Consider the following 20,355-nt stretch of genomic DNA (forward strand, 5'->3'; position numbering starts at 1 on the left):
AATAAATAAACATACAATATACAAATTCAACTAAACACACAACATACAATTTCATGTCAATAAAAGAAAATACTAAAATATTCTTATGCAACTTTAAATAAAAGTAATTTCATAATATACAAATTAAAATCTACATTATACATGCACATTCAAATTCATAATTCAATACAACAAACACATGATTACAATTTCAAATTACATACAGATATTTGTAAATAAACATTCATACAACCATTCACGTATATACGCAGTTTCAATAAAATAAACATACAAAATACAAGTTTAAATAAGCAAACACAGAATATACAATTTCATGTCCAAATACAAAAGAAAATAATCATTGTCAAAACCACTCATATATAAGCAATTTCAAACGAGCAAACACACACTTCAACTAAACACACCGTCAAAACAAGTGACATATACATACAATTCAAGTAAACACAAGCTTACACAATTTGAATTCAAAATATCAAACATAAATACATAAAACATTTGCAAAATCACAAACATATATATACAAATTCAAATAATGTTACATGCAATTCAAGTAAACACAAGCTTAGACAATTTGAATTCAAAATATCAAACATAAATACATAAAACATTTGCAAAATCACAAACATATATATACAAATTCAAATAATGTTATCACTCTCAATATTTAGAGTTATAATATTTCTAGTGAATTAATTAATTCCCTAACACTTTCTAGAAAATGGCTTCACAAATATCTTCTCATTAGCAACTAATGATACATAAAAACCTAACCTCAACAAAATAAATAAAAATTGGTATGATATAGTCAAACAATATTTGCAGTAAAGAAATTCAGAAAGGTAAGAGATACCTTTTTCCTTCTCTATCCGTAGAACTGTAAATAAACTTCATTTCGAATACCAAGTTTGAAGGTTAATAAAAAAAGGGTGTGAAAATCTAAAAAAGTTCCAAAATATATTAAGTTCGCGAAGACTAACTCAAATATATTTTACTAAAATCTAGTACTCCTCTGGGTTGTTTGAAACACAATGAAAATTAAAAGTGGTACCATAAGTAACGCATACCTAGATATCTGTTTTTCTTACTTTTGAATTTTCCATCATGCATAGCCAAAGTGCTAAATATGTAACCATTTCTAGTATTGCAAAATTTTCATGAAAACTAAGTTAAGTATTTTGTGGTGAAAATTTCTACTCTTCAGGCCAATAAAAATTAAAATAAGTACCATAATGTAAGACATGCTCAGGTGAATTTTTTTATTACTTTTGTGGCAATTTCAAACAACTAAAAATAAAATAAGTAGCATAATGTAAGACATACTAAGGTGGATTTTATTTGTTAGTTTTCACTTGTTTTGAATTTCACATTGAGCATAGATGAAGGGATAAGCATGAAATATCATTTCTTCTATTTCAAAGAACAAAATATTTTGCTCTTGTTTTGAAAAAAGAGCATATCTGCTGAGGAAAACCACACAATAATAAAAAAGAACCTAAAAGAAGAAAAGAAAGAATGCATCTAAGGATGCTAACAACTAATTGTGAAAACACCACAAAAAGATATGCTCTTGTTGAGACAACAAGGAAGAACATTTTATCATAATGCTTAAATGCAACAAATTAACTCATTTTATGATAATGCTTCAATGCAACACATTAACTCATTTTATGATAATGCTTCAATGCAACACATTAACTCATTTTATCATAATGCTTCGATGCAACACATTAACTCATTTAATCATAATGCTTCAATGCAACACATTAACTATTGAAGATGACAACATAACAAAATTCTAGGTTTTGCCATGCAAGGGATATATGTAGTCATGACATGGAAACTTTTATTACGGTTAATCAATGATCAAAGATAAAAGTTGAACTAACTTATAACACTATGTAGAAAATTGTGTGGAATTACCAAACATTGTACTTTATCTACATAGTAAAAGGTTTGAAATTATTTGTAATCCATCATGCCTCAATATTGCATGGTATCAACCTAATAGCATTGTATGAAGGATATTTGTTACCATGGCTTTTTGTAAATTATAAGGGAAATCGTTAATTATTGAAAATGTTGCTTCAAGCTGATAATGTAGCTTAGTTGTTCATTTTAATTCAAACAACTAGAATTGAATAAATGAATCCCCAAAAAATGAGGAAAATACTAACAAACAAGACAACTTCATCAATCACCAAAAACACATCAAGAATATATACCTAAACCAACATTCTTCCTATAACCAACTGAGCTCATTTCCTTAATATCAAGGTCTACAATGAGCATTGACTACCACAATAGTTTTCATGAATATTAAATAGGAAAACACAATCAAGTTAATTCAATTGGCTTTTAATTTAAGCACGTGTAATGTTCACGGTGAAATGCATAACCTGAGAAAACTATTAAACACATACCTAAGATGGAACCAAAATGTGGGTAGGAAAAAAAAATCATAAATTTCAAAAAGCCAAGCCATATCAAGTTGGGACATTGAGAATAGTAGCCATGCAAAAGAGGGAAAGCTCACCTGCTAAAAAAATGTTCAAGTCTTCTACAGCACAAAAAAATGTTTTTCACTCGGCTAACTACAAAAATGGAAGAGTAGTCATAGTTGAGAAATGTAAATACTAAATAATAATTCATAGAAATATATATCTGACTTGCAGTTTACACAAATTGGTTTAAAAAAATCCCATTCACCCAACTGCCTCATAGGCAGTTAAATCTCAAAAATCTCAAATCCATCTACGTTAGGGTTTATAAACGATATTCAGTTACATTTCTAAAAGCACTACGTAAGTTTCTTTCTTAAATAAGTAAAATGGACAAGAATCCTATTCCAATAATAAATATAAATTTTTTATGGAAGAATTTTTTTTTAGTTTTAAATACAAATTTAATTAGGAGTTTTAAGATGTTCATGATGTTTTTTTGGCTTGGCTATGTGAAATATATCATGACATGTGTGCTTTGATGTTCATTTGAGTTTGCTAGCCATTTCATTTATATGGCTACACTAATTACTATATTCCTATCAAGACCAAAGACCCTATCAAGACCAAATTGCATGATTCATGATAAAGATTCGCACACGCGCAAATCCACTTGCCATTTTTAAAACTTATTAATTTTTTTTGCATATTTATCAAGATACTTACCCTACATACATATTGCTTTACAATTTTAAATAAAATATTATATTAATATCCATTAAATTTCATATAACAACTATTAAATAAAATAAAAAATAAATAACATAATATATCTCTCCAACTCTCCAATCTTGAAGCCTTTCCCCACCCTATTTCAAACATCCAAAAAATAAATAAAATGGAAAAATGGAAAATAAATAGAAACTGAATTATAAATTCCACATCCATATAATAATGAGTAACCAAAACAAACAAAAACATGAATTGAAGCCCTATTATGCGTTGGATATTTCCCTTCGAAAAAAGCTTTAATTAAAAGAGAAAAAGACAACAAAAGCATCAGCCACGTGGACAAAAAAAGAACGTGGCAACAAAAGGATCAGCCCAACGTGGACGGAAAAAGCATAAGCGTGAAGGCAAAAAGCATGAACCTGCCAACGAAAGCATCTGCGCAACGTGGACAGAAAAAACATGAACATGGCAACAAAAGCACCAGCGTGGACGGGAAAAACATGAAAATGGCAACAAAAGCATCAGCCTGCACGGAAAAATCATGAACCTGGCAACAAAAGTATCTGGGTGGACGAAGAAAGCATGAACCTCGCAACAAAAGCATCAACGTGGATGGAAAAAGCATGAACCTGGCAACAAAAGCTTCAGCCCAACCTGGATCGAAGAAGCATGAAGCTGGTAACAAAAGCATCAGCGCAACGGAAAAAACATGAACATGGCAACAAAAACATCAGCGTGGACGGAAAAATCATGAACCTAGTAACAACAGCATCAGGGTGGACGGAGAAAGCATAAACGTGGCAACAAAAGCATCAGCGTGGACGGAAAAAGCATGAACCTAGACGGGAAAAGCGTGATCCTGGCGACAAAAGCATTTACGTGGCATTCTTTTCAAAAACAAAAAGCACAATAAAAAGCACAAGAATAGAAATTAAAAAAAAAAGCATCAATCCATTCTTTCCAAAATAGGGAAAAGCATGATTCTGGCAACAAAAGCATTTACGTGACATCTTTTTCAAAAATAGAAAGCACAAGAATTAAAAAAAAAAAATGAAAAAGGGCATCACCCCATTTTTCCCAAAATAGAGAGAAGCGCCAGAATTGAAATTTAAAAAAACAAAAAAAACATGAACCCTCGATTTAGACGCCGTAAAACACTCTTATAGCTGTTGAAGGGAGGGAGTTGGGGAATCCCTATATTAAGTATTTATCGTTTTTTCTCTTATCTCTGGTATGCTTGTGCCAGTATGCTTGTGTCAGTGTCATTTGTGTTTTGGGGGGGTGGAGGAGGAGGAGGAGGAGGAGGCTCTGGTATGCTTGTGTGAGTGTCATTTGTGTTTTGGCTCTATTATGTATCGATGTTTAGGAGGAGGAGGAGGCTCTGGTATGCTTGTGTCAGTTTCGTTTGTGTTTTGGTTCTATTCTGTATCGACACAGTCGAGGAGGAGGAGGAGGAGACTCTAGGGCATGGCAGTTGATTTGAGTTAAGTTGTTTAACAGTTTTTGGGAAATGGTATGGATCAAATTCAACTCTATTTGGTTTCATTTTAGTGTTTATTAGGTTCATCTCTACTAATTCCATTTCGTAACATTGTATTTTTGTTAGTTGCATTGTAAATTATTTGGATGAATGAAAGGTTCACGTTGCAAGGAAATGAATCAAAGAAGAAAATACGAAGTTGCCTAGCCTATCTAGCTAAAGAAATGAAATCGAATCCCAATGCCTATCTATCCTTTTGATTAGTATAAACATAGTACTTTAGCCATTTTTATATTGAATTTAAGCCTCTCCTTCCTCATCAATAATTTCTAGTTTTGCTTCATTCTTTCAATTGGCCTTTGTATGTATGTTTCTAGCTCTAGCTTGACCAATTTATCTTATCCCCTAGGAATTCAAGCATCATTGGCTCTGTATTGTTTTCTTGTATAACCCCTCTTCTTCTTTATTAGATTAACCCATCGTTGTGTCGTGTGTTCTTTGTTCCTTTAACCTGTGGTTTGGTTGTTTGTTTTTCCGTTTTTCTCGGTAACGTGTTTTGTCATGTGGATCACCATGGATTTAAGGCTATGTTTCCTCAATAATTTTACCTTTGTGCCTAGAACATCAGGCATGGATTTAAGGCTCTATTTCCTCCTCGTGCCACGTGCATCAACCATGGATTTAAGTCTATGTTTCCTCAATCATTTTACCCTTGTGCCGAGTGCATCAAGCATGGATTTAAGGCTGTGTTTCCTTAATAATTTTATGAGTCATGGATTTAAGGTTCTGTTTCCTCCTCAGATGTTTCCACTGTACCATTTCTATTAAATTGAATGAAATTTTCATTTAGGGCTCTATTTCCTCCTCAATAATTTTACCCGACATGGATTTAAGGCTCTTTTTACTCCCCAATAATTTTACAAGCCATGGATTTAAGGCTATGTTTCCTCCTCACATGTGTCCACCATAAGAATGAGTTTTCATTTAAAGCAATGTTTCCTCCCCCATAATTTTAACCATACCATTTCTATCCACCTATACCATTTCTATCCACCTGTGTTACTCCCCAATAATTTTACAAGCCATGGATTTAAGGCTATGTTTCCTCCTCACATGTGTCCACCATAAGAATGAGTTTTCATTTAAAGCAATGTTTCCTCCCCCATAATTTTAACCATACCATTTCTATCCACCTATACCATTTCTATCCACCTGTGTACCAACGCATGTCTTTAGATTCAGATTCAAATTAACTACAGGCATGTCTCTTTGTATTGTGTTGTGTGACAATTAAACCTACTCACCAATTATTGGCTGATCAAACTCAATGATGGAACCAACATCCTGCTTCTATCATCCAAGCATCTCGAAGTTACCCTTCCTTTCTTTTGACAGGTTTATTAAACCTTCAAATTAATATATATAATATCCATTTTAAAATTAATAATCTACATGCATCGAGCTCAGCTCTGCTCTGTGAGTTACTGGTTTATTCAACTTTTATTCACTTCAGTTCAACTCTTTTGCGTCAATGGAATTCTTAGTTATATATGTATAGCCGTTCGACTTCTTTGGGGATTCTACCATTCCTATCGTTTTTTGGGGGAGATGGTTTAACCCACATAAATTGGAATGTAGTCTGTGAGTTACTGGTTTATTCAACTTTTATTCAGTTCAGTTCAACTCTTTTGCGTCAATGGAATTCTTAGTTATATATGTATAGCCGTTCGACTTCTTTGGGGATTCTACCATTCCTATCGTTTTTTGGGGAGATGGTTTAACCCACATAAATTGGAATGGCCTTCTACATCTGTCGTTATTTTTCACACAGCTGCCGTAAAAACCTTCCATACATTTTAAAAATTAAATTAATTATATCATTAATTACAATATATAATTGTAATTTATACTATATATATTTTTATTTAAATTATGTTTATTATTTTTTGAGTTATTTCATGAATAACAATATTTGTTTATTTATTTATGATGTGTATATTATTGCAGGTTTGTTTCTAGGAATGACTCATAAATAACTCTTTTACATATATATATTTTTACTTAAATTATTTTTATTACTTTTTGGATTATTTCATGAATAAAAATATTTGTTTATTTATTTATGATGTGTATAATATTGTAGGCCTGTTTCTAGGAATAACTGTTTACATATTCGGTTAGGAAAAGTGGGAAAGAAGGTAAATTTGTTTTCCTTATTTATATATATGATATAAATCATTATTACTTTTATATGAAAAATAAATTGATAATTTTGTTTATATTATTTATAGATGTGATATAAATGATTATTACTTTTATATAAAAAATAAACTGATACTTTTGTTTTAATTATTATATATGCAATGTAAATTATTATTATTTTTATATAAAAAATAATTTGATAATTTTCCATATATCTTGTTAAAAGTATACATTTTTGTCTAATATTTATGTGGTATTACATACAGATTTATTTAAACGAACCACTTCACCTTTAGTTTTTCTCTTATTTATGTGGTACTGCATGCAAATTTATTTCATTTACTTACATGAAGGACTTCACCTTCTAGTTTTGCTGAAAAGGTTTTTCCCAAAGTAAATATTGATATAGTTATATATTATTCTTTTCTCAAATATTGTAAGAGAATTATGCACACAATTATTAATAAAATTATTTTTTATGGAAGGGATTAAAAATAGTCCTTCCAAGTGCTCAAGGAGGATGGGGCCCATTCTTCTTTGAGTAGTGTAGTATTTCTTGTTTGTGTTGACTGTATTTCTTTAAACTCATATGCATCACAACACATTTTTTAAAATACATTTACTTTACAACACTTATATTTGAATCATGTCATCTTACAATTAAATGATCATCCATTCATATTATAACACTTATCACAATTGAATTTAAGTCAAAGTTCACTTACATTTAAAAATGTTTAATATTTTTTACACAAATACAAATTATACAATCTTCCACAATGCATTGAAACGCCCAAAGTATCTCTCTAATTAACAAGGCCTTCATATTGGATTTTTTTTTTTTGGCCCTTTTCTATTTCATTGGTTTCTAAAGCTTTTTATATTATATTATTTTAGATATTTATATAATTAGATAAGAGTATACACATATAATTTAGCTTCTTATACATAGTGGGTTAAATACTCAATACATATTTAGTTATTTGAATTTCTATATATATGTTTGTGATTTTAAAAATGTTTATGTATTTATGTTGATATTTTGAATTCAAATTGTGTACCATATTTGTTTATTTATTTGAAATTGTCAAATCGTGTGTTTAGTTGAATTTGTATATTGTATGTTTATTTATTTCAGCTTGTACTCTCTATGTTTATTTATCTGAAATTAGATATGTGTGTGTGTGTGGGCGCGTGATTATTTATGAATATTTGTATTCTATGTGACTTGAAATTGTAATAGTGTGTTTGTTGTATTGAATTGTGATTGTAGTTAATTTTCTAGCATAAATAGTGAGTAGCTTTTTACTTTGTATATTGTGTTGAATTTGTATATTGTATGTTTATTTATTTCAGCTTGTACTCTGTATGTTTATTTATCTGAAATTAGATATGTGTGTGTGCGTGTGGGCGCGTGCTTATTTATGAATATTTGTATTCTATGTGACTTGAAATTGTAATAGTGTGTTTGTTGTATTGAATTGTGATTGTAATTAATTTTCTAGCATAAATAGTGAGTAGCTTTTTACTTTGTATATTGTGCGTTTGCTTATTTAATGTTGCAATGGCATGCTTGAGTGTTTGTCTTTGTATGACTTGAAATTGTATGATGTGTCTTTCTTATTTGGAATTGTATATTATGTGTTTTTCTATTCGAATTTGTATTTTGTGTTTGATATTTAAAAATCTAAAATTTTATATTTTCTTATTTAAATTTGTATCCTAGGTGTTGTCTGAAATTGCATATACATGTGAGAATATGTTTTTTCAAATGTTTGTATGTGTAGGTGGCTTTGCAAATGTTTGTGAATGTATGTGTTTAAATTTTATATTCCATTGCATTTGAAATTGTATATTGTATCTTTGTTTATTTGAAATTAATTAAGTATGTTTACTATGTGTTTTGTCAATGAACTCTTGTGTTTGTTATGTTGATTTGTATTAGGCATGAATTTTATTATAAACTTGAACGTGTGTATTTTATATAGATTTAATTAAGCATTATCGTTTTATTTTATAATATTTTAATGTTTATTTATTATATCGAGTTTTAATTATAATGAGATTCATATTTTTTCTTTTTCTTTTTTAATTGTATATAGTTAAAATATATTTCTATCATTTTGAAAATGTATAAATTTAATTAAAAGCCAAAATATAAATACTAATCTTATTTAATAATTTTGTTTTATTTTTAAATCATATTTTCAACAATATTATTACTATTATTATTTATTATTTTTTTCCTCACATTCACCATTTTACATCTAAATATTAATAAGTTAATTTGAATATTTAAACAAAACATAAATATTTTGATAACATAACATTTTAAGATAAAGAAACATAATTAGTAACTATATTTAATAAATATTACTACCACAACAATAATAATGTGATTAATGAACAATTTTATTATAATTTATTTTCATTAATGTTAATAAATTAATATGTTTTTAAACAGTATCCATTAATATAATTAATCATTTAACATATTAAATCAATATAAGAACTATAATTAATAAATATTACTACCACACCAATAATAATTTGATTGATACAAAATTTTATAAGAATTTATTTTCATTAGTGTTAATAAGTTAGTATGTTTTTAAAAAATACCCATTAACATCATTAATCATTTAACATATTAAATCAATATAATTAAATCATCTCCACATGTTGATATGTAGAAGAGCCCATATACAATGAAAAGTTTTTGGGGCATATAAGTTTCCACCTTCACGTGGTTGACCCTGTTATTAGAGATTATAATCTCGATGAAAAGAGGAGCTTCTTTATTTTTTAATGAAAATTAACATAACACATATTTAAAAATAAACATATTTAGCCATCTTAAAATAGAACATTTCAAACAAATGAACATGAATCAATCACTACATTATTCTATAAGAAAATATTAATTCAATCGAAACTTTTCATGAATAAATTGACCTATTAATATACTAAAGTCTTATAAAGTCTAAACCTTAAACCTAAAAACCTAAACCTTAAACCATAAACACAAAGCATTTTAAGACATTCTAAAAAGATATTTGTAAGTGTTATTTAAGTGTTTATTAAAATAATTTACTAAAGTGTTATAAACCCTAAACCCTAAACCCTACACCCCAAACCGTAAATCCTAAACCCTAAACCCTAAAACCTAAGAATTTTATAACATTTTAAAAAGCATTTTGTAACTTTTATTTAAGTGTTTTATAAACCCTAAACGCTAAACTATAAACCCTAAACTCGTTGACCTAAACTAAAACCCCAAACCCTAAAACCTAAATCCTAAACCCCAAACTCTAAACCTTAAGCCCTAAACCCTAAGCCCTAAATCTACTCTATCTCTACTTCTCTCTCTCCCTCTCTCTCCCTCTCCCCCCCCCCCCCTCTCTGCTCTCTCTCCCTCTCCCCACCCCCCTCTCTTGCTCTCTCCCCCCCCTCTCGCACTCCCCTCTCCCTCTCCCCCTCTCTTTCCCCACATATCTATCTCTCTGCCCCTCTCCCTTCCCCTCTTTCCCACTCCCTCTCGCTATCCTCCTCTCTCCCCCTCATATCTCTCTATCTCTCTTTGCCTCTCTCTCTCTCTCTCACCCTCCCTTTGTCTCATACCCTCTCTCTCTCCCTCTCCCCCTCCCCCCTCTTCTTCTTTCTCCCTCCCTCTCTTTCCCTCTCCCCCTCTACTTCTCTCTCCCCCTAACCCACTCTCTCTCTCTCCCTCCTCCTGTTATCTTCCTCCCACTCCTTCTCCCTCTGCACATTGCCCTCTCCTTCCCTTTCCTCCTCTGCCTCCTCCTCCCTCTCCCCTTCCCTCTCCTCTCTCTCTCTACCTATCCTACTCTCTTCCTCTCCCTCTCTCTGACCCTCTACCTCTTGCGCTGTCTCTCCTCCTCTCCCTGTCTCTTTCTCTCTCCCTCTACCCCTCCCTCTCTCTCACTCTCTCCCCTTCATTCTCCCGCTCCCAATCTTTGCACCCACATATCTCTCTTTCTTCCTCTCTTCCTCCCTCTCCCTCTCCTTATCCGCCCTACTGTCTCCCTCTCTCCCCTTCTCTCTCTCACCCCCTCTCTCTCACTCTCCCTTCTCCTCTCTCTCTAGATCTCCCCCCCTCCCTCTATCTCTCTCTCTAACTCTCTTCCCCTCTCCATCTCCCCCCACTCTCTTCCTCTTCTCTCTCTCTCTCTCTCTCTCTCTCTCTCTCTCTCTCTCTCTCTCTCTCTCTCTCTCTCTCTCCGCCTCCTCTCTTACCCCCTCTACCTCTCTTTGCTCACCGCTCTTCCACTCTCTCTCTCTCCCCCGCCCCACACTCTCATTATCTCTCTCACTCTAATTATCACCATCATATCATCAAGCAATCTAAAGCATGCCATTTAGCAAACAAAAACATCTTATCAATTAGAAATCAATAATCATCGTATTATCTAAGAAAGCCAATCACTATATCATCTAAAAAACAATAAAACAAATACATACATAAACATATACACATTAAATGTGAAAATAAACATATACACATTAACCGTGCAAAAAATGTCAACATAGTATTATCTTTCAGTGCAATCCTATTATCTAATTAGCAAAAGCATAACCATCATATCACATAAACAAACAAAAAATACTTTTATTTTAAAAATCACATAAAGTACACCAAGATATACATATCATTACAAATAAAAAATAATTTCTATACATAAATATCGGTGTGATGTCATCTAACAAATATATCATATTATAAAAAATACAATATATGGGTACATTGAAAAAAGCAATAAAGCCTCTTTTCACATTTAAATAATCAAACACATCCATTTCACATATCTTATAAAAATAAAACAATTCTACTCATGAATAAATTATTTTATATCATCCAATTTCCAAATATAAATAATTACATATATATCCTTTTACATTATAAACGATCAGTCAAAAATTAAAAATTTTTGTTCACACAAATACTCCTTTCATTATTATATAATTTCAAATCAATAAATAACTATACAAACACAAATATAACTAAACAATTCAAATATTATTTTATTGGGCAAGTAAAAAAAATGTTGGAGCAATAATCTTGCATGGATTTGGTGGCATTGGAAAGACTACCATTGTGGATGTTGGGTTTGCATACCTGTTTGATGCAAACAGAAAAGGATGTAGATTTTCTTTTGTTAAATTGTTTGACAATAGAGCATAACTCCATATATATATATATATATATATATATATATATTATATATATTGTTAAAGGAGAAAGAGAGAAAAATACCCATTAACATCATTAATCATTTAACATATTAAATCAATATAATTAAATCATCTCCACATGTTGATATGTAAAAAAGCCCATATACAATGAAAAGTTTTTGGGGCATATAAGTTTCCACCTTCACGTGGTTGACCCTGTTAGTAGAGATTATAATCTCGATGAAAAGAGGAGCTTCTTTATTTTTTAATGAAAATTAGCATAACACATATTTAAAAATAAACATATTTAGCCATTTTAAAATAGAACATTTCAAACAAATGAACATGAATCAATCACTACATTACTCTATAAGAAAATATTAATTCAATCGAATATTTTCATGAATAAATTGACCTATTAATATACTAAAGTCTTATAAAGTCTCTGTTTCCTCAATCATTTTACCCTTGTGCCGAGTGCATCAAGCATGGATTTAAGGCTGTGTTTCCTTAATAATTTTATGAGTCATGGATTTAAGGTTCTGTTTCCTCCTCAGATGTTTCCACTGTACCATTTCTATTAAATTGAATGAAATTTTCATTTAGGGCTCTATTTCCTCCTCAATAATTTTACCCGACATGGATTTAAGGCTCTTTTTACTCCTCAATAATTTTACAAGCCATGGATTTAAGGCTATGTTTCCTCCTCACATGTGTCCACCATAAGAATGAGTTTTCATTTAAAGCAATGTTTCCTCCCCCATAATTTTAACCATACCATTTCTATCCACCTATACCATTTCTATCCACCTGTGTACCAACGCATGTCTTTAGATTCAGATTCAAATTAACTACCTGTGTACGCATGTCTCTTTGTATTGTGTTGTGTGTCAATTAAACCTACTCACCAATGAATTTATTGGCTGCTCAAACTCAATGATGGAACCAACTACCTGCTTCTATCATCTCAAGCATCTCGAAGTTACCCTTCCTTTCTTTTGACAGGTTTATTAAACCTTCAAATTAATATATATAATATCCATTTTAAAATTAATAATCTACATGCATAGAGCTCAGCTCTGTTCTGTGAGTTACTGGTTTATTCAACTTTTATTCAGTTAAGTTCAACTCTTTTGGTCAATGGAATTCTTAGTTATATATGTATAGCCGTTCGACTTCTTTGGGGATTCTACCATTCCTATCGTTTTTTGGGGGAGATGGTTTAACCCACATAAATTGGAATGGCCTTCTACATCTATTGTTATTTTTCACACAGCTGCCGTAAAAACCTTCCATCACTATATCATCTAAAAAACAATAAAACAAATACATACATAAACATATACACATTAACCGTGCAAAAAATGTCAACATAGTATTATCTTTCAATGCAATCCTATTATCTAATTAGCAAAAGCATAACCATCATATCACATAAACAAACAAAAAATACTTTTATTTTAAAAGTCACATAAAGTACACCAAGATATCCATATCATTACAAATAAAAAATAATTTCTATACATAAATATCGGTGTGATGTCATCTAACAAATATATCATATTATAAAAAATACAATATATGGGTACATTGAAAAAAACAATTAAGCCTCTTTTCACATTTAAATAATCAAACACATCCATTTCACATATCTTATAAAAATAAAACAATTCTACTCATGAATAAATTATTTTATATCATCCAATTTCCAAATATAAATAATTACATATATATCCTTTTACATTATAAACAATCAGTCAAAAATTAAAAATTTCAGTTCACACAAATACTCCTTTCATTATTATATAATTTCAAATCAATAAATAACTATACAAACACAAATATAACTAAACAATTCAAATATTATTTTATTGGGCAAGTAAAAAAAAATGTTGGAGCAATAATCTTGCATGGATTTGGTGGCATGGGAAGACTACCATTGTGGATGCTGGGTTTGCATGCCTATTTGATGCAAACAGAAAAGGATGTAGATTTTCTTTTGTTAAATTGTTTGACAATAGAGCATCAACTCCATATATATATATATATATATATATATATATATATATATATATATATATATATATATATATATATATATATATATATATATATATATATAATATATATATATATATATATTGAAATTGTCAAGGGGAAAGAGAGAAAAAACAATTAGGAGAGAAGTAGCACAGAACATAATGTTAATGCAGGTTGTTGTTGTCATTCTATTGAACCATTTTTCTTTCATTCTAGTATTGGTGTTTTTTTCTCACTGATAAGAAAGATGAAAATACAACCACAATACATAAATTCCTTATCATCACAACAATCACTATAATTTATAAATTATTTGAATAAATTGCGATACAAGAAAATAAAGAAAAGCATGGCAATCTAAATATTATTTTCATTAAAAAAAGTAGGCAAACACATTTATGATAAAATGGACATTGATTTTATAAGAGATAGATGAATCCACTGGATCAAAGAAATTTCTTCTCCAAAAAAACCCTCCCAATGGTATCCTCGACCATTGTTGGAATCTTCTGTCATGGAGATCAGATGAGATTGTCCAATAGCAAGACTGTTAGTCCCCGTTTCTCTCGAAGGGTCCACTGACGTAGAGGATTTGGGATTTAATTTTACAAACAAAGAAAATCAGACCAAAAAACCATTGCATTTCAATTTTAAAAGAAGAAAATAAGTGCTAAAAAAGAAGACAGAATGAAGCTATGTCAATGAAATTAAGTGATTATCTGTAACCTATATTCAGAGTGATTGAATACAAAGAGTTGGAAAATAAATTTACCAGATCCAAGCCAAACGATATGATGGAGGATGCATCCCTCCGTTGGCTTTCAAATTCGACAGATTCAGAAAATTCAGATTGAGTGGAGGGAGTCCATCGAAATCCAAATCCAATCTGAAAGTCCTCTCCCATCTTCAATGTGACCCAGTTTACCACTCCCAGTGCCCACTGTGTAGATACCTCTCGCAGATGAGTTTACAACAACATGGACCGCAGGCTCTGAGGAATTGCTTGTCTAGAAAAATGCTTCCAACGGCCACGGTTGGCATCTTCTAAGATGGTCATCTCCCAGATCCAACGGTGAGACTGGCAGGAGGCAGAGGATTGCAAATGGAAGTTATGACTCTATGGAGACAACTGGGTTTTGTTGATTACTAGCTGCATAGCCATCTGCACATAACATTGTTGTGGAAGTGGCGCAGTATTTTTCAATTTCCGTCTCTCAGAACATAACTTTGGAGATTTCTTCATCTTTTGAAAGCCATTAGTACGGTTAACACCACCCAACACAATTTTCTTAAATATCCATTCCCAAAACCTTATGGACATTTATGCACCTTTTGAAAAGAATTAAGTAATCAATATGGTGTAACATCCCATACCCAATTTGCATCGCTGTTTTGACTTGATCCAGACTTTTTTTTATACTTCACCTTTTGCTCCAAGCTGCTTTTTAATGGTGAACTGCACCTGTCGAGAAAGAAATCAGGGTCAGAAATGGAACTCAACCCAAAGATTCATATGCATGAGAAGCCTAATCATTAAACACATTGCCCCAGAGTCAGAAGGTGGGACAAATTGCCCACATAGACATCGTTCCATACTCCTCCCAAAATATCCAGGTGGTGCCAATTGTTACTAACCCAGAGGTAAAACCATGTCCATGGAACCTGGATCCATGACAGGCTGAGGATCCTTTCTCTCGATCTCATTTCGATTTCTGTGGAATGACGGATCATCTATGCAAATGATCTTATTAAAAAAATCCAAGAAAACAACTAGACACATAGAAAAAACACTTTAATTGACTTTACAGAAATCGAGCTATGTTAATGAAATTTCCAAAATTAAATCAATTTCTCTCTGATTCATTCAGGTCTACCAGAATCATTTATGAGTCATGGAGAGTCGAATGCCTCAGATAAGCTACAAGGGATTAACTCAAAGGTTGATAGTCGAGAGGTATGGAAAACAAACATAAATGGTTGTCATATAGGGGTTTTGTGAGTGGTGGATTTGAGAAAATTGTTGAGGATCCAGATTCCAGGCCATTCTGTGTGATGGAGAGTAGAATGCCTCAGACAAGCTACAAGGGATTAACTCAAACGTGGGATTAACTCAAACGTTGACAGTCGAGAGGTATGGTACACAGATATTAATGGCTGCCATTTAGGAGTTTTTGTGAGTGGCGGATTTGAGAAAATTGTTGAGAATCGAGATTCCAAACCATAGTTCTAAGCTTTTTGTTCACATCTTCCTCTTCTATTTATCATCTGTATTCATTCCCATATAAATGCACCCCACAACAACATCATCTATTTCAAAACGACTTGAAAATTCCAAGCAATCACTCGTGTATGTCAAAAAGGCTGTGATCCGTTAAAGGAAGAGCTAATCATAGTTTACCGCAAAAAAGTGTGAGATGCTTTTCTTGAAATTTTCGTACAAATAGTTGGGTTTTCTTTTCCAGAAATGCTTTCCAAGAAATTCTCTACACAACCACGTCATCGGTGTAAATTTGGAATGTTCAGACTTGAATTTTAATTTTTGGTAAATAGTACTTTCTGTAATCTTTGCCCAAGCCTTTTCTAGTCCACTGCTTCTGGCGATTAGCCATTCAATTAATATTGCATGGTTAACTGGAGAAGCATTGATCATACAGAGACAGCTCGTTATATTTTTCTATATCTCGTTGTTATATTTTTCTATTTCTCTCTTAACGCATTCGATATAATTGACGTTTTTTTGGTTGCAGAATTCAATTAATACTACATGTTAACATCAGAAGCTGTAATTGTAGATAGACAAAGCTCGTTATATTTTTCTATTTCTCTCTTAATTCATTCAATATAATTGATCATCTTTATTTAGCTTCAATATCATATAATCAAATTACTCTCTTTAAGTTTTATTAATTTTTCAATTGAAAATCGAAATATTTTTTTATTGGAACTTATATTTTACACAAACAAATACTTTATGTAATATAGCTTACTGTAAGTTCTTTTTGGTTCTGTTCTTTCTACTATCAACCATTAATATTTCTTCAAAGTTACAAGTGACCGAAAAGAGCTAGTTGTATTTTTCTATTTCTTCCATTTTTATGTATTCAATAATATATATATTGCATATTTTCATTTAGGTTTCAACGTATTTTTTATATGTCTTTATTTAGGTTTCAATAGTAATACATTTACTCTTAAGTTTGATATGCATTTTTTAATTTGAAAATCACAAGTTTTTTATATCAAATTATATGTATACTCTTTCAAAAGTGATTGGTAACTCAAAGTTAAGATGAAGTCAAACTTAATTAGATCGATAAACATGTTTCTTCTAAAATAGATTAGGGATTCCAAAAATTTAATTTAATTATTAATTATTACTAGATTTATGGTAGTACCATTAAATATTCGATGACATTTTTAGTGGTATACGCAAATCAAGGACTCAGATTTATGTGCAAGGTAGTTATGCTCTTTTTGTCATTTTAATGAAATTGATTAATTAACAAAATATCATATGAGCAAGTTTCATATTTAATGAGTTATGGTTTTTTCGGCATGTGATATTCAAAGCCATGACTTTGGCCCATGGTATTTAGCATTCCCTATTTATAGAGTAATAAACTCCATAATAAAGTTTATATAAATATTCATTGATAAAAATCTTCTTCTATGCTTTAAATAAATATATCATTAACCTATAATAATAATAATACTAATACTAATAATAATAAAATAGTTAATTTCATAATTTTTTAAATCTTACCAACATGATATGTATTAACATTCACAAGTCATTTAACTAATATAATTGTGCTATTACCTAAATTTCTATTAAATGTGTTATTTTTTTTTAATATTGATAATTGAAATACATTTTAAATATTTTAAAGCTACATTAATACTAAAGTTTTTAAATATTTGAAAGTACATTTTATAGTGAATTACTACAGCGTTTACCACTTTTTGTTAATGATATGGAGAGAGATAATTTATCTTATTTTGGTTATTCGATTGTGAAATTAATTTTTTTTTAGTATAGTCTTCTCAAATAACATGCACACTTTTCTTTGTATGGTTTAAAGTGTAGAAAGAATTTTGTGTTTTTTGCTTCTTACTTTGCCTTTCTATTTTTTGTTTGTAGTTTTTAGATATATTTTGTTAGTTTTTTTAAGTTTTTATACAATATTGAAAAACTAAAATTTTATCCTAGAAACGAGAAAGAAAATTCTTAATTTAGAGAATGTATTCCTTAATAATTTCTGTCCCTTGTTGTCTCAACAAGAGCTGCATACTTGGTATATCCTTTGGTTTTTTTTAATCACTTCACCATCCAATTGCCATTGAGTTGAAGAGAATCTATTCCAATTTGTCACAATTACTTTTACTTACAACGTATGGTAATCATACATATCTTTTTGTGTTGTCATCACACTTAGTTGTTACCATATTCAGATGCATCCTTTCTTTTCTTCTTTTAGGTTCTTTTTTATTATTGACGGGTTTCCCTTAGCATTCTATGCTCCTTTTTCAAAACATGAACAAAATATGCTTTTCTTTGAAAAATAGAAGAAATGATTACATGCTTAGCCCTTCAAATGGGAAATTCAAAACTAATAAAAAAAGTCACCTTAGTATGTCTTACCTTATGGTATTTATTTTAATTTATAATTGTTTGAAATACAAACAAAACTAATAAAAAAACCAACCTTAGTATGCCTTACCACATGGTACTTATTTTGATTTGTAATTGTTTTTAATAGCCCAAAGAGTAGGAATTTACAGTAAAATATCCTTAACTTAGTTTTCGTGAAATTTTTTCAATACTAGAAATGGTTACATATTTAGCTCTTTGGCTATACATGATGGAAAATTCAAAAGTAAGAAAAACATATATCTTGGTATGTCTTACTCGATGGTACCCATTTCAATTCTCATTGTGTTTGAAAGAGCCCCGAGGAGTACTATTTTTTAGTAAAATATCTTTGAGTTAGTTTCTGCAAACTCAATATCTTTTGGAACTTTGTAGATTGTCACACCTTTTTTTTAGATTTACCTTCAAAGCCGGTGTTCGAAATGAAGTTTATCTGTAGTTCTAGGGATAGAGAAGGAGAAGATATCTCTCTCCCCCCCTCTCCCTCGTGACCCCCATCGCCCTCACTCTAGCTATCTCTCTCTCCCTCCCTCTCCACCTCTCCTATCTTTCTCCCCCTCTTCCTCCCCTCTCCCCAAACCTCTCTCCCTCTCACTCCCACTCTCCCTCCCCCTCTCTACTTTCTCATACTCCCTCCCTCCATATTGCCCTCTCTCTCTCTCTCTCTCTCTCTCTCTCTCTCTCTCACTCCCTCTCCCTCCATCTCTCTCTCTCTCTCTCTCTCTCTCTCTCTCTCTCTCTCTCTCCTCTCTCTCTCTCCCCCTCTCCCTCCTCTTCCCCCCTCTCTCCTCTCTCTCTCCCTTCCTCTCCCTCTCTCTCTACCACTCCCTATCCCCCTCTCATGCCATTTCTCCTTCCCTTCCCCCACCCTCTCCCTCTCTCCATATCCCTCCCCCTTTCCATACCACCACCACACTATCTCTCTCTCACACACACACATACTCACACACACATTCTCTCTCTCTCTCCTCTCTCTCCCTACCCCTCCCCTCCTCTTATTCCCTCTCTTGTCTCTCTCCCTATCACTCTCACACTCCCCCTCTCTTGCTCACTTCCCTTCCCATATCCCTCTCCAACTATCTCTCCCTTGCTCCTCTCCATCTCTCTATCTCTCTCCCTCTCTCTCTCCCCCTATCTCCCTCCTACTCTCTCCCTCCCCCTCACTTACCCCACCTCTCTCTCTCTCTCTATCCCACTCCCTCCATCTCACCCCTCCATCTATCTCCCCTCTACCTCCCTCCCTCTCCCCCTCCCCTCTAGCTCCTTCCCTCATACTCCTCCTCCCACCCGCTCTCTCTCTCTCTCCCTCTCCTCTTATTATCTCCTTCCCTCTCCCTCTCCCTCTCACTCTCCCCTTGCTATCTCCCTCTCTCACCCTCTCTATCTCTTTCTGCATCTCCTACCTTCTCCTAATCTAATTCCCCCTCTCTCCCTCCTCTCCCTCCCTCTCTCTCTCTGTCTCCGTCACCCCCCTCTCCCATTCTGCTTCACCACCCCTCCCTCTCTTTGAATCTCTCTCGGTCTCTCGCTACCTCCGCCTCCCCACCTTCTCTCTCTCCCTCCCCCTCTCCCCTCCTGCTCCAGCTCGCGCTCTCCCAATCCTACTTTTCCCACCCCCT

General features: G+C 32.1%; 1 pseudogene; it reads right to left on the reverse strand.

The window, feature by feature from the left end:
• Positions 1–3,537: 3,537 nt before the first annotated feature.
• Positions 3,538–20,355, reverse strand: part of LOC149181773 (organic cation/carnitine transporter 4-like) — a 40,314-nt pseudogene continuing 23,496 nt past the window's right edge.

Source organism: Pinus tabuliformis, chromosome 3_2, assembly GCF_031772625.1.
Source record: "Pinus tabuliformis cultivar Carrire ecotype Pingquan chromosome 3_2, CPIR1, whole genome shotgun sequence".
In the NCBI taxonomy this organism is placed as follows: domain Eukaryota; kingdom Viridiplantae; phylum Streptophyta; class Pinopsida; order Pinales; family Pinaceae; genus Pinus; species Pinus tabuliformis.